The sequence below is a fragment of the Entelurus aequoreus genome, linkage group LG21 (assembly GCF_033978785.1).
Source record: "Entelurus aequoreus isolate RoL-2023_Sb linkage group LG21, RoL_Eaeq_v1.1, whole genome shotgun sequence".
NCBI classification, from domain to species: Eukaryota; Metazoa; Chordata; class Actinopteri; order Syngnathiformes; family Syngnathidae; genus Entelurus; species Entelurus aequoreus.
This window is the reverse complement of record NC_084751.1, coordinates 27,291,912-27,309,189: the sequence shown is the minus strand read 5'-3', so window position 1 is coordinate 27,309,189 and position 17,278 is coordinate 27,291,912. Positions and strand designations below refer to the sequence as shown.

At 39.4% G+C, this 17,278-nt stretch overlaps 1 protein-coding gene across 1 annotated transcript in view; it reads right to left on the bottom strand.

Annotated features, from left to right (window-relative positions):
• Positions 1-17,278, bottom strand: part of dym (dymeclin) — a 162,439-nt gene that overhangs the window by 10,836 nt on the left and 134,325 nt on the right. The window lies entirely within an intron of this gene.

Here is a 17,278-nt window from a genome sequence, read left to right as displayed (position 1 = left end):
TATTTTTTAGACTATAAGTCGCGGTTCTTTTCATAGTTTGGCCGGGGATGCGACTTATATTCAGGAGCGACTTATGTGTGAAATTATTAACACATTACCGTAAAATATCAAATAATATTATTTAGCTCATTCACGTAAGAGACTAGACGTACAATATTTCATGGGATTTAGCGATTAGGAGTGACAGATTGTTTGGTAAACGTATAGCATGTTCTATATGTTATAGTTATTTGAATGACTCTTACCATAATATGTTACGTTAACATACCAGGCACGTTCTCAGTTGGTTATTTATGCATCATATAACGTACACTTATTCAGCCTGTTGTTCACTATTCTTTATTTATTTTAAATTGCCTTTCAAATGTCTATTCTTGGTGTTGGGTTTTATCAAATAAATTTCCCCAAAAAAGGCGACTTATATTCCAGTGCGACTTATATATGTTTTTTTCCTTCTTTATTATGCATTTTCGGCCGGTGCGACTTATACTCCGAAAAATACGGTAGGTGCCACAAAACAAGGAGTCCAACAGGACGTAGAGCCAAAATAAGAGCACCAGGACAGGAAATGATACAGAAAACAGGAAAATAACTAGCAAAGTCCAAACTGTCATTAAAGATTAAAGTACCAATGATTGTCACACACACACTAGATGTGGTGAAATTTGTCCTCTGCATTTGTCCCATCCCCTTGGGGAGCAGTGGGCAGCAGCGGCGCCGCGCCCGGGAATCATTTTGGTGATTTAAACCCCAACTCCAACCCTTTGTTGCTGAGTGCCAAGCAGGGAGGTTATGGGTCCCATTTTTATAGTCTTTGGTATGACTCGGCTGGGATTTGAACTCCAACCTACCGATCATGAAGGATCATGACAAACATAACAGTTTTCTGTCTGTCAGAAGCTCTAAATGTTTTGTTTTTTTCCCCATTAATCGCCCAATTCTAAATGCAGTACAATTGTTGATTCTTGCGTCTCATATGTGACGCTAATGTAGGGTTGTACGCATAACCGGTACTAGTATAGTACTGCGATACTAATGAATCATATTTGTTACTACACTGCCTCTAAAAAGGCACGTCGTGACATTGCTGGTTTTACGAGCAGAAGAGCATGTTCGGCAGCGCACAATCAGGGAGTACTTACAAGCAGACAGTGTGTAGACAGAAAAGGGAGAATGGACGCATTTTGGCTTAAAAACTAACAATAGACATGACTAGCTAGCTATTGGCTAACGTCTAGCCGCAGTCTGCAGTGTTTTAGCTACTTCTAAATCACTAATCCTCGCCTCCATGGCGACAAATAAAGTACATTTCTTAAAAGGATCATCCCTGCAGGACGAGGAATAGCTAAACATTCTTCACTACACACCAAAATGTAAACAAACCCTATGCGTGGATCTACACCTGACATCCACTGTATTGATATCAAGTACAGGAGCGTATCTAGTCGATACTACTAGGATTACATCGATGTTTTTTAGCATCACAAAATCTTTTTTTGTTTTTTTTACATTTATATTATGTTTATAAACTCAGGAAATAAGTCCCTGGACACATGAGGACTTTAAATATGACCAATTTGTGATCATGTAACCACTCGGTATCGGATCGATACCCAAATTTGTGGTATCATACAAAACTAATGTAAAGTATCCAAACACCAGAAGCAAATGTTTATTACATTTTAACAGAAGTGTAGATAGAACATGTTAAAAGAGAAAGTAAGCAGATATTAACAGTAAATGAACAAATAGATTACTAATTCATTTTCTACCACTTGTCCTTAATAATGTTGACAAAATAATAGAATGGAAAATGGCACAATATCTTTTTGCATACGTCAGCAGACAAATTAGGAGCCTTTGTTTGCTTACTTAAGTAATAAAAGAAAAGTTGTCTTGTATGTTCACTATTCTATCTAAGGACAAAATTGCAATAAGAAACATACTGTATGTACCTTAACATTTTTTGTTAAAATAAAGCCAATAATAATTTTGTGGTCCTCTTTATTTAGAAAAGTATCAAAATACAATTTGGTACCGGTACCAAAATATTGGTATCGGGACAACCCTACACTAATGACGTCCAGCAAAACATTGGAGAAACAGGAACGCATGACCTGTATTCAGCTACGTTCAGCTAAATCCAGCATATGTTGGTGATAAACAATTAATCAACTGATTCAACACACATTGCTTCCATTCCCATTGGAATACTGGATGGCCAAGTTTTCTGCCAAGCTTGCTGGAAGCAAAACACAAGGCCGACTTGCGGGCCAAATGCAGCAAACAGCAGGTAGATAGAAGTAGAGCATCAATAATACAAGAGCGCCTCATTATAGTCTGCTGTCTGCACATGCATATAAAGGCCCATGCAGGCGGTAATCAGCTATGGTGAAAGACACTCTATTGAGTCCTGCCTGTCCCTATTCAGCACAACACTATCGCTATCATAATGACCCAGACAGAAGGACTACAGGGGTCACAGGCCATATGCCAGACCACACATACACACACGCACAACACAGAATTGTGTTGACTGTGCGACACAAGGCAGGGTCGCTATTATCTGGTGTTTGCGCGTAGGCGACTGTCTCATAGACACCAGCTCATCAAATGTTCACACGGAGGCAACACAACCCACTCTCACTTGTTAGCACAGAAACCTAATATCATAGTGACATTTGGATTTTTAATCCCTTTATCTTTTTCCTATTATTATTTTTCCTTATCTGAGAGTGGAAGGGAGAGGTTTTATTTTTGAATGGATAAAAATCTTGTCGTAATCACCCCGTGACATTACATTATAACCCCTTCAATTATGGTTATAAGGTCATGGAGATAATTGAAGTGTTAACTAGAATGGCACTTGGTAGAACGCAGACCACCCCCCGAGGGGAAGTGGCAGAACAATCCTAATTTGGATCTGCAGCAAATTCTACACTTTTGTAGATATGCGCTTTATATGCTTGAATTTTGTCATTAAGATTCATACATTATTCCTAGGGGAAGGGAGGAAATGGTGGAAGTACTGTATTTGAGATAAGCACCAACATTTCATTAGTTCTTCTTTGGTCTATGCACCATCATACTGGAGAGTCCCGAATTTCAGTGCCCCTCCCGAAAATCTCCCGGGGCCACCATTCTCACGAATTTCTCCCGATTTCCACCCGGACAACAATATTGCTACACCATCCTTCACTGGGCGCCGTTTCCGGCTGGACAATAATAACGGTTACACCTCGAAGTCAAGCGCGGCAATCAGAACAGAAGAAGAAGAAGACGAAGCAGAAGAAGAGACATGGCGACGACGAGTAAGAAGAAGAAGTACGCTTGCAAGTTCCAAAATGATTGGAAAAAAGAATTTCAGTTCATCCAGGACAGCTTGAAGGGGAAGGGGTACGCTGCCTGTATATTTTGTAGATCAGACTTCTCCATTGAACACGGTGGCCGAACGGATATAGTCACTCATGAACGGTCAGAGAAGCACACGGCTGCGGCAACGCAGCACCGGTAATAGCCCAGTATTATGGGCCACCTTGCTAAATGGAGACCCGAGGGTGTAACTTAAGCTGAGACAAAGATGGCTATGCTGATAGCTACAAGCAACATCCCGTTCTCATTTGCAGATGTTTTCAACAAATCCTTGAAGGATATGTTCCCAGATTCAGAGATCGCTCGCCAGTACACAAATGGCAGAACAAAGGCTACTCAAATAGTGAAAGGTGAGTGTATAGGGTTGCCACTCGTCCCTTATACGGAGTCGTCCCGTATTTTAAGATTAAATTGTTTTTGTTTTTTTAAGTAAGCAGCAAGTACAGTACAGTTAGTATAAAAACTGTGTTTTCATTACTGTGTATTTGATAGGTGCCATTGCCCCGGGATTGGACAAGGAAGCAATCGAACTCTGCCAAAACCAAACCTTTGGTCTGATGTGTGATGAAAGCACAAGCAGAAACACGGATAAAGTATGTATTTTGTATTTACACTTCTCTTGTAAAGTAATTTTGTGGCTGCTGTCAGTGAAAATTGCTCTCTAAATACTGTATATACATATATATATATTTTTTCACTTACCTCAACTCTTTTTTCTTTGTTGTTGTTGTTTTTATTCAATGACACTTCTATGTATGTTTGTGATTTTTATTTTTGTTGTTACCTTTTTTCTTTCTTTCTCCTTTTAATCAGTTATTGTGATTCTCTATCTGCTTGTGGTGAAGAGGAAGTCAGTACATAGCTACCCACTGTGACTGAAATGTAGGACGGGGGGTGGGAGGAGGTTTTATTATTTTACTTTTATTATTTTTCTGTAATGATCAATTTTCCAAAAAAAATTGTAATTCTTTTTTTTAGGGGGGGGGGGGATAAAAAAAAAGTGTTTTCTCAGTACTAGTATTATGATTCCCCTATCAAATGAATAAATAAATATTATTAAAAAAAAGTTTAATGCACTTTTGAGTTGTTTATGTGTCCAGATGATGTTAAATTGTTGTAACCCTAAACTAATTAATGTAATATTCTTGGATCCAGTCTTCAAAATGTTTTGAACTCCTTGGTCCCTGTTGCAAACCTCTACATTGTGGTATTTGGGTGAGTAGGTTTTGCAACAACAACAAAAATAAAATCTAACCTCTTTGACTGTGAGGTCAAAATATTAAGCTAGACACGTTTTAACTTACAAATGTATGCAACATGGCCTCTAATTCTAATGCCTGTCTCTATAATAACGTGTTAACATAAAAATGTGGCTGGCGCGGATAAATACTTGAATTTTATCTGCCTTCAATCCACTAGCGTCTCACCGGCAAATTTGAAAAGCACTTCATCATCTGGAACGCCACTCACAGTTAAGAGGAACAGATGGAACAAATCAAGAGCTCCGACGTCTGGGCGAGTGCATTTCCCAAAATGATAAAAAGCTGTTAGTGCTGATCCCATCAGGACGGCGATGTATAATCTAAAAAGCTGTCTGGAGACTGAAATGGGAGTAAAAATGATGAGCTTTGTGCCACCAAAAACTACTTTTTTATATCAGAAATATAATAAACTAAATAATGCATTTCACTGGATACAAAGGTGGAACAAAATATCAATATTGCAATGTCCATCCATCCATCTATTTTCTACCGCTTGTCCCTCTCAGGGTCGCTGGAGCCTATTCCAGCTGCATTTGGACAGAATGTGGGGTACAATATTGCAATGTATCTCATGTTATTTCTAATGTTACAGTATGGTAAGTAGGGGTGATTAAATAAAGAGATTCACATCTGGATTGCGATTCTTATTTATCTGATTCTAAATCGAGCAATAATTTTGAAAAATCAATTAAAAAATGAAGATCAAGGTTTTTTTCTCTCCCTGCGTTTACTTGCTGTGCGTAAATGTCATAAGTCAGCAACTAAGAGGAGCTTTTGTAACCTGCAACCTGTTATAATAAAATATATAACATCCATCCATCCATTTTCTACCGCTTATTCCCTTCGGGGTCGCGGGGGGCGCTGGAGCCTATCTCAGCTACAATCGGGCGGAAGCGAATATTTTATTATCATTTGAGAATCGGTTTAAATCCAAAATCGTGTTGAATCTGGAATTGATTCTGAATCGTATCGTCACTCCAAGAATCAGACTCAAACTGAATTGTGAGTTGTGCGCATCCCTAATAGTAAGTATGGTGGTAAGTACCTCTGCTTATGAGCGCCCCCCTATGCACAAGTTTTTTGGTAAACGAGTCATCCCTAGATTTGTTGTGCTGCTTTAGGTTGCGGACAAAAATTCGGGTTACGAGCCTCCCCACCGTTTGTTGCCGTAGCGAATGTCCCAGTGATCCTTGTAAGATTGACCAAAACATCCGGTCTCTCACTTTGTTTTTCCAACCATAGGAACAAAGCAAGTGAGAGTGAAGGACAGTGCTGAGAAAAAGCAAATGATAATCATTGAATTAAATAAAGAATGGAAAAACATGACCAAAGTGTGTGTGTAGTTGATATGGTGAAGCAATACAAGCATAGCACTGCTAGTCTACACCATACTGAAGCAGAAGGAGTTGATAAAGGCTATGATAACACCAGCCGGGGGGGGGGTTAATATAATGAATAGACAGGGAACATTTCCAAGGTAAATGAACATTACTTTATAAAACTACTCCAGTTGTTTGTAGTGCATTCCAGTGTATTGTTTTGACTCCATATTTGTTATCTAGAAATGAATGTTTCTTTTTTAAAGGCATATTACATGTGCATGGTGTTTTTGGGCGGCCCAGAACAGAATAATGGAACTTCATATCAATTCAATAGGGAACATTGATTTGAGTATTTCGGGTTGTGAACTTCATCACATAACCAATTAAACACGTAAGACGAGGTACCACTGTACTGATATTAAAAATAAAAAACCTAATGTGCATTAAATGTATGAACATCTCAACAACCAATAAAAGCATGTTGTGATTTTAACAAGAGCATAGTAACACTGACAAGACAAGTGGCAATCACCTCAACTTCAATAAAATGTTAAGTTTAGATCCGATGACTGACAATAGAGATATAGTGGTACATTCCCAATTCAATTCTGAATTATGTGGATCAAAATGTAACAAAACCAACACAATGCTTTAATGACATTGCGTTGCTTTGCTATCGATAGAATATTATGAACGGTGGCTTGCAATAACCCATTCATCTATGGATACGTTAAACAGTATTAAACAGGGTTTCCCCTTAGTGTAACTGACTGTGGCACATCAACAGAGCAAAATCATGATCGCCACAGCTTAAAAATAAGAAAACAAATTACATTTATATAAGGCCAACACTTCCTCATTCTCCGCCAATCTGCTTTAAGGCACGGACGGTGTGTTTGAGCTCATGGGAAAAATAAACATCAAATCAAAACCACACCAACATAAAACCTTACCACCAGCAGATCGTTACAGTATGAATGGATATATATAGCCTACTATTTGCGCACTGTTGACTAGTGATGCGCCGAAATTCAGCAGCCGGAAAAAGACTTTGATCACCTAAAACAGCGCTGCTGAGACCGATGTAAACAAGACGCACGCAATTGTCTGGAACGTAGTTAGCATGTCTGCGATGGGACGTAACTTTAATGTATCCCAGATATACCCGCGGACAGCCATCTACAAAATGTGCAAATATTAAGAGGACAGCGGGACAGAAGTAGAGTTCCCAAACACGAGTACCAAAAATATGCTAGATTTGTTGCTGGTCGTTTTTAAATAAAGAAAAAGTCAGTAAAAGTCTCTTGACACTTGAAACATTCTCAACAAAGTACATTGTACAATAAGCAGCAACAATTAGAAATAGTATAGATAGAAACAGTATAATAGTAAAATACATGTTAATACTAATTAACACATTGGATTTAAATGTACAGTATGTACTGTTTACATTTTTTTAGCCTTTTTAAAGAAAATCATATCATAATAGCAAATTATACAATGACGTCATAATGAATACGCGCCCACCGCCACAGGTGTTTTGACAATCTATGGGAAACCCCGAACAATGACTATGAAAAAAACGGATTCAAATTTCTGCGTGTATCTGAGTTGTCGTCGTTCTCCAAAAAATTCAGCAACAGTAGTTGAACGTACCTTTTGAAAGCCAGTGGCCCCCACAGTGGATATTTGTGTTTTGCATAATAGCTATATTCTTTCCAGCAATGGCCTATGTTCCTCAGGGAATTTAAAGGCCTAAGTAAGTAAGTTTCCAGAAATGTAGGCACATTTCTTTATGACAAAAGAAAAAGACCAAAAACAAATGTAAACCAAATGACTCGATCATAAATTATTTTCTTCCGATACAGACTGATAATCACTGTAAAGTAGATATGGGCAGTGTGATACCGAAATATGGATAATTTGATACCAAGATTACTAACATTCTTATCAATTCTCATATTATAATACAGTCGTACCCCTTCGAAGTTTGCGGCCTGCCATTATCGCTGATTTTTTTCTTTTTGAGCATATTTTAAGCATTTTTGGCTTAAATTAAACATTTTCAAGCAAAAACAATGGGTAGTTGTAATAAAAATATAAATACTACTGTAGTATTGGCCTCTAGATGAGACCAAACCAATTAAAGTGCGCTGTTTAGTATTGTGGCCACTGATTATTGCTTGCTGTGAAATATTACTATATTGAATTAAACAATTGTAAAAGTGACTATGTTGGTGTCATTTCATGAATAAAAGGGTCTCTTATTGGTGAAAAACATATTTAGAAGGTCGTAACCAGGTTTTAAGATTAAAATTAAAGTACCAATGATTGTCACACACACACTAGATGTGGTGAAATTTGTCCTCTGCATTTGACCCATCCCCTTGGGGAGCAGTGGGCAGCAGCGGCGCCGCGCCCGGGAATCATTTTGGTGATTTAACCCCCAACTCCAACCCTTGATGCTGAGTGCCAAGCAGGGAGGGAAACGGGTCCCATTTTTATAGTCTTTGGTATGACTCGGCTGGGATTTGAACTCCAATCTACCGATCTCAGGGCGGACACTCTAACCACTATAATGCTTTAGCTATGAAAATATTTGATCTAGAATTATTAATTCCTACTTTGTGGGAATATTTTACAACGGTCAAGCCCAGAAGCAATTTACTTTATCCATATTTTGAGACATTTTGGGAAAACGTGTTTGAAAGTGGCAGCATGATTTAATTGTGCATTAAATCGTGCTCATTATTTAAATTATGATTCAATAATTTCAGCTATTCAAAAATGGCAACAGAGTCTTAATACTGTGTAATTACTTTTACTTACGACTCTCGCTGTGCTAATTCAGCGTGTGAGTGTTTCTATTGTGGGCGGAAAAAGACATCATTGATAATGATTGACGAAATTGGTATGGATTTCTGTATTAACGATGGCAAGCTCTGTTTTTTTGGTATAGCATTGTAAGAATATTTGGGGTATATTATCATTAGCAAAACACATCTTAAATTACTCGGTTTCCAAATCTACTGGATAATCAAAGTCATTTCGGTAACACTTTAGTATGGGGAACATATTCTAAATAAATAAATGATAAATGGGTTATACTTGTATAGCGCTTTTCTACCTTCAAGGTACTCAAAGCGCTTTGACAGTATTTCCACATTGACCCATTCACACACACATTCACACACTGATGGCGGGAGCTGCCATGCAAGGCGCTAACCAGCAGTGTGTAAAGTGTTACCGGCTTACTGGTTGTATAATAAGGCCATGCAGAATAAGGCATTAATAAGTACTTAATAATGAGTAATTAGGAGCCAATATGTTACTAATTTGCAACTAATTAATGGTGAATATGTGCCCCATACTAAAGTGGTACCATAAATTCTTGGTTTGAGGTGTCAAAATAGAAACACTTTTGCTCCTTTGTCGTATTGGCGCAAGCTCAAAAACTATGCGATATGGCAACATATCTCATAGAAAGAATGTCTCCTCTGGGCTAGAGTGCTTTCTTGGAAAAAAAAAAAATCACATACCACATCCCAATTTTATCTTGGTGCCTCACTATGTCTGCACAGCGCCTTCCTCTCTGAACATATCTACTGCCCCACCCCTCCAGTCTGGCAATTGTCTAGGCCCACTTGGCCTGAGCTCATATCAGTTAGTTCTGGGTCCTGGCGGGCCGTGCACTCGCCTCTGGACACAGACTGGCTGGACTCTTGTCTTTACTCGGAGACGCCGTGTTCCCTTCCCTTCCCTTGTGCTGTCAGAGGTGGGCCAGACAGAGAAAAATGTAGCCATGGAGCAAGTATGAACCACTCACAAACACACAAGCAGTGAATGGTCATCTGTCAAAAAAAAGCTCATCTATTAATCTTCACAGTTCATGGCCACGAGGATCAAGACTCGACTGCAAGGAAGCCCGACTAATGTGAAGAGCTTCAATAGATTAATGGTTGCTAGAGGATGGATTGTCATGACGCTAACTTATCACCATTTGGTTTATGTTTGTGTTACTGTAAAATATGGAACAAGATACACACATTTACTTTGCTAATCCTTTGATTTGTTATCTGCTTCTGTCAAACATTGCACTTTGTTTCGCAGCGCCAATAAACAAGAGGAACACTGTAGGCTTAACAAATATGTAATCCTTGTCAGTTAGCCCTGTGTGATAGCAAGATCCTTGGTAGAGACTGAACCGCATTAGTGAGAACATTAAATCATTATGATCTGTGAGTCATGGAATATTGCTGTAACACTCCTTGTAAGCATCACGGAGACATATTTACACCCTTGATTTTACAAGAAAGGAGGGGGTAAGATGGAGAAATAATCAATAAGCAAAAATCAAAGAAATGTCAAGAAAATGCTGGGTTTCCCTGAAAAAGAGAGGCCATCACATCCTGATGTTTTTCTTTTAATGAATCTGGTCAAATGTTAGCATGACATTCGCATTGTGTATTTCTAAGACTCCATAAATCTTGCCAGGTCATATAAGTCTTCAAACGTCTTTATGGAAAATATTGAATCATCTACTTCTTTTAGATCCAAAATATATTTAGTCTGGCTAGATTAGTATTATCAATTCACCTTTTAATCCTCGCAATACCAGCGAGCCGCTCTGACTTCTTTGGCAAGCTTTTGTGTCTGTGAAGTGATTGTACAACAAGCTGATGTCATGAAACTTGTGTGATTAAGACTCTTACAGAGGGAAAGGACTTAAACAATAAGTGTGAGTACAGTCTGTTCGCACTGGCGTCCTGTGGGACTGTTAGACTAAAAATATAGCGCTAGTGAGCTCTTAATTGTCAGCTACTTGTCGACAATGATTTGACTTGAGTCAATCACATCTTTATTCATTGAAAGCTAACGTATTATGAGCCACTTTAAACTGGGAATGGGTAAGAACTGCGTCATTTAGCCCTGAAGAGGTGGTGGACGCTTTGAAAACATAAGCTATTGTTTACAATTTAACATTAAAACGGTTTTCAGTTATGTGCACTGGGTGTTAAGTGTTTGACGTAGGGCACAAAGGGTGAACATTTTGCAAAGCGTGCACCCCAACTGTGTTGCCTGTGCTTTTATTTTTCAGAAAATGTCAAAAGGTTAAATTCTTAAATCACACGATTATACACAGACAAAGGGTATTCAAATGATTGCTTCAGCACCCAGGAGAGCTTTTTTTTACTAAAGGACATTGGTAACTACTGGCATGGCGTTCATATTACTGCATACTTGCCAACCCTCCCGGTTTTAACGGGAGACTCCCGGTATTCAGCGCCTCTCCCGATAACCTCCCGGCAGAAATTTTCTCCCGACAAACTCCTGGTATTCAGCCGGAGCTGGAGGCCACGCCCCCTCCAGCTCAATGCGGACCTGAGTGGGGACAGCCTGTTCTCACGTCTGCTTTCCCACAATATAAACAGCTTGCCTGCCCAATAACGTCATAACATCTACGGCTTTTAGAGAGTAGAGTGCACAACTGCGCACACAACAAGGAGACGAAGCAGAAGAACGAGGAAGTTACAGACATGGTGACGCCGTCGACGAGCAAGATGAAGAAATACGCTTGCAAGTTCCAAAACGAATGGAAACAAGAATTTCAGTTCATCCAGGACAGTACGAAGGGGAAGGGGTATGTAATTATGTTGCCTGTACATTTTGTAGAACAGACTTCTCCATTGAACACGGTGGCCGAAATGATATACTCAGTCATGAACGGAGAGGTTAAACAGGACAATACTGCCATCTACTGTATAGCCTCCGGAACACTGAAATTCAGGTATTTATTTTATCTATACGTATAATAAAATAAATATATATATATATATATATGTATATACACAGGTAAAAGCCAGTAAATTAGAATATTTTGAAAAACTTGATTTATTTCAGTAATTGCATTCAAAAGGTGTAACTTGTACATTATATTTATTCATTGCACACAGAGTGATGCATTCAAATGTTTATTTCATTTAATTTTGATGATTTCAAGTGGCAACAAATGAAAATCCAAAATTCCGTGTGTCACAAAATTAGAATATTACTTAAGGCTAATACAAAAAAGGGATTTTTAGAAATGTTGGCCAACTGAAAAGTATGAAAATGAAAAATATGAGCATGTACAATACTCAATACTTGGTTGGAGCTCCTTTTGCCTCAATTACTGCGTTAATGCGGCGTGGCATGGAGTCGATGAGTTTCTGGCACTGCTCAGGTGTTATGAGAGCCCAGGTTGCTCTGATAGTGGCCTTCAACTCTTCTGCGTTTTTGGGTCTGGCATTCTGCATCTTCCTTTTCACAATACCCCACAGATTTTCTATGGGGCTAAGGTCAGGGGAGTTGGCGGGCCAATTTAGAACAGAAATACCATGGTCCGTAAACCAGGCACGGGTAGATTTTGCGCTGTGTGCAGGCTCCAAGTCCTGTTGGAACTTGAAATCTCCATCTCCATAGAGCAGGTCAGCAGCAGGAAGCATGAAGTGCTCTAAAACTTGCTGGTAGACGGCTGCGTTGACCCTGGATCTCAGGAAACAGAGTGGACCGACACCAGCAGATGACATGGCACCCCAAACCATCACTGATGGTGGAAACTTTACACTAGACTTCAGGCAACGTGGATCCTGTGCCTCTCCTGTCTTCCTCCAGACTCTGGGACCTCGATTTCCAAAGGAAATGCAAAATTTGCTTTCGTTTCCACCATCAGTGAAGTTTTTCAAAATATTCTAATTTACTGGCTTTTACCTGTATATATATAGCTAGAATTCACTGAAAGTCAAGTATTTCATGAATATATATATATATATGTATATATATATATATATGAAATACTTGAGTTGGTGAATTCTAGCTGTAAATATACTGCCCTATTAACCACGCCCCACCCCACCCCCGACCACGCCCCCGCCCTCCACCTCCCGGTATCGGAGGTCTCAAGGTTGGCAAGTATGTATTACTGTCTGCATTTGTTTTTTTAGAACCAAGTGAATATTTTGTAAAGTGCTATCAAGCGATACAAAATTAGCAATTAAATATGTTTCGTGATAATTAAATCGGATTTATCGCTTTTTTAATCTAACCTAAAAATGCTAAGAAAAGCCCTCAACTTGAAATATTTTCATTTAAATTAATTACATTATAGTTCAGACGCAGGATGTTCTTCTCCAGTTTAGTTTGATGAAAAGCTAATTTAATGGCTTGTTAAATTACAAACATCTCTGCTGCTAACATTAGCTGTAGATGCAGCGCGACTGTGTGGTTGAGCTGCTCCGGTGGTAAGCAAACAACTTCTTACAATGAAGGAATATCACTTTAACTTTATCAATGGTGTCGTTGCCGTTAATACTGAAAGGTACATACAGGTTTTAGAGTGACATATGTTGTCATCCAAGCAACGTCTTTTTCATGGACGCCCCTGCTTATTTCAGCAAGACAATGCCAAGCCATATTCTTCACGTGTTACAACAGCGTGGCTTAGTAATAAAAGTGTGCGGGTACTAGACTGGCCTGCCTGTAGTCCTGACCTGTCTCCCATTGAAAATGTGTGGCGTAAAATACGACAACGGAGACGCCGGACTGTTGAACAACTTAAACTGTACATCAAGCAAGAATGAGAAAGAATTTCACCTGCAAAACTTAAAAAATTGGTCTCCTCAGTTCCCAAACGTTTACCGAGTGTTGTTATAACGAAAAGCGATGCAACACAGTGGTAAAAATTCCCCTGTGCCAAAATTTTTGCAATGTCTTGCTGCCATTAAATTCTAAGTTAATGATTATTTGCAACAAAAAAAAAAAAGTTTCTCATTTCAAACATTAAATATCTTCTCTTTGCAGTCTTTTCAATTGTATATAAGTTGAAAAGGATTTGCAAATCATTGTATTCTGTTTTTATTTACGGTTTACATAACTTCACAACTTCATTGGTTTTGGGTTTTGTACAATGGAAGCCAATCAGCTTCTGCTGAAAAAGTCCAAACACAATGAAAGCCAATCAATGACCACTTCAGAGTGTGACTGACCTTTCTTTTTTTACACCCCAACAAATCAAGCACATTCAAAAGGCGAGGAAACTCAGAATAACATTAGAAATAAAAAATGTGATTAACACGATCTATCTGTGTTTGCCCTGCGATGAGGTGGCGACTTGTCCAGGGTGTACCCCGCCTTCCGCCCGAATGCAGCTGAGATAGGCTCCAGCACCCCCCGCGACCCCGAAAAGGGACAAGCGGTAGAAAATGGATGGATGGATGTTGTTGTTTTCTATCCTAATTATTAATATTACTACTATTATTCTCTAAATTTTTATTTTTTTTTAACTTATTAAATGTATTATTTACATTTTATTTTTAAAACATATTTTATCATGTTTCATACTATATTTTAGATGGCGTTAATTTTAGTTACTCTCCAGTGCGTTTTTCATAAAATTATCAGTGCCATGCCATGTTTTGTTTTGTTATTGTCAACAGTGCTCTGTGTGTGTGCTTTCTTTTATTCTTTTTGTTGTGTACAGCCCTTTGTGTTTGCCATTTGCCTGTGTATGAAAAGTGCTATTTAAAATTTCCTTGTAATCAGACCATATTTTCGGTATATTAGATGGAATTTTAACAGTTTGATTTGATTTGACAGAAAAAATTCTGCGGCAAAAAATAATTAATCGCAATTAACGCAATCATTTGACACCACTAGTTTTGTTTTCATGTAAACAAACCCACAGATACCCGAGAGAAGACAAAATAAATAGATGTGACAATGGCGAGTACGGCACAGTCTGTCAGGTTAAAACTGGTGTTTTCAGGATGGAACAACAGGTACTACTTCAATGTCATTGGTGTAAAAGGAAAGTGTACATTATGTGTTTCACATCCCTTGTGAGTAACTCCCATGAAACATCTCTCAAGGGCACATGTCACATATTTGAAGGTTTTTCAGTAACACAACAACTATCCTTAGTGACTAATTTACAAATTCCTATTTATGAAGGAGTACTTCCGTTACTAATTCAATTCTTTTTTTGTGGGTAAATTGACGAGGAACTGAACTATTTTTTTAAAACATAATTTTCCCAATCTTGCAAGTTGTTACTACAATGGCTGATACTTTACTAGTGTATAAGCATAAAAAGCATTTTTCAAAAAAGCGTTTAGCCAAGAAACTGAGGGCTTTCTTAATGATCAATAAATTGACCCGTGGACCATAAGTCTGGGAAAGGCTCAGGTACTGCACGCCAGCTGGTAGGCAAACGGGTCACCTCCTTTCTCTCCCCTCCCCTCCTCTCCCCTATGTCCCGAGGAGCCAGAGAGTCTGTGGGCTGTCGCTGCTCAATAAGGCAAATTTCAGCTGGTCGGCCTAAACAACACATTCCACAGCCACTGCCCATGAGAGTCACTTACACACTCTGTAAAGACACACACACTTACAAAGAGCTAGGGAGGGAAACGGTTGAGTGAGGGTCGTCCCCGGGGCATTTACCACCTTCTCTTAACCCTTTTTTGTTCAGTCGGTGCCTACTTTGCATGTCTACATTTTTGTGTGAATGCTATTAAAGTGCCTTAAGCAAACAGGCGTCTTGTAGACTTCTGTCAACGGTTTTTCCTGACCCGTACCAACGGTTTGCTTTGTTGGTTAGTAAGCGGGACAAAAATCATTAACTTTACAGACACCATGACAGGTTTGAGTTAAAATTGTAATGCTTTTAGGGTTGTGTGCTATGTACACACATCAAGAATTGGGCTAATCTTTCAAGGAGTAGACTTTAAAACAATTGTCTCTCGTGAGTAGTGCATCTGACATAACGCAGATTACTATGATTTTTTTCTGTTTGGAAGTTTGCATGTTTGTTTTTCATAAGTCAACTGGAGATTGAGTACTTAGGTCAAACCCTGTGGTTGTAACAGTTGATAACAATTCAAAGGGGAGCTTGATTTTCATCCATAATAAGGTTTTGTAATAGGAACGGACAAGACCTATCATTTGGGCTTTTGGTCAACCTAATCTTCTTGGAAAATCGCTACGGTGTGTTGTGTTTTGCCATCTGGCCAGGCTGTTTCAGAAATAAAAAATTGGTCAACCTAATCTTCTTAAAAAATAGCTACCGTATGTAGTGTTGTACTGCCTCAATGGGCTGCAACAGAAATTAAAACTTGGTCACCCTACTCTTCTTAGAAATTAGCTACGGCGTGTAGTGTTTTGCTGCCTTGACCGGTTGCCATGGAAGTCACTCAGTCAATTAAAAGTAAAGATGAAGGAATCAGGGTTGAGTTGGGCATGTCTGGAGTATCGTTTCTTTTTGGAATAAATATTTTATTGTGCAAAATGAACAAAAATGCTTTAGTTGCTAACTTTTGTTGCTCGACTTGGGTACAATGTTGTCACCCACACTTGGAGGTGGACAATGATATACCGTACACTGGAAACCTTAAAATCTAGGCCTGTCATAGTATTTTTTATCAATGTCATGCGACCCAATTTAGCAATTACCCTTTACCATTGCCTTTTTAGCATTCTCTGCGCGTTCACTCCTTTTAAGAGCTTAAGTGTGTAATTACCAATTCATTGATGATTCCACACAACATTAATCCAGCCTATGGATTTTCACGTTGGGAACTGAATAGCCGAATGACCTCATGAGATGAAGGCATGCGGAAAGTGGGGAGTAAGCTGTTTGTTTGAGCGATGGCACCATCAAACAGTGACCACGTCTCCCAGAGGAGACATTGGCCAGATTGTCTCTTCACTTCACGTCGCCCTCTGGACGTACAGAGCACTCAGGTGACAGTGGACCGTCAACGTGAGCGCAAACCACACGTGCGGACGAGAGGCAAAAGCGAAGTAATGTGCATGGTTGCATGCTGGCATGCCAATAGCACAGCTGAAAGCGTGAATGTGTGTTAACGCTAAAGCGGCATGGCTGAAGGACACAGCAGGGACGGCCACATGGCTCCACAGGCGTACGGTCGATGGGTACGTCAGCGATCGTAGGTGCCGACTTGCGAGGCCATGCACCATCCTTCTTCTGCGAGACAAATGCCTTGCAGCCGGCCGCCAAGTATAGCACATGAAACACATGATGAAACATGCAATTAAGAGCTTCAGTGCTGGTTGAGAAACCGAGCGAAGAGATGACTGGATACATATTTCCTCACTGATTAATGGTGGAGCACTGGGAGGGTGGGGGGTTAGCAAACCCGCCAGGAGTGGTGGAAGTGTTGGGTAACGAGGCGATGTGGCAGATTTATACCCGCCCCCCTACCCCTCGATCGTATGGGCTCATGACTAAGTGCCCTCCTACCCCTCATCCCATCTCCTTGAAATGTC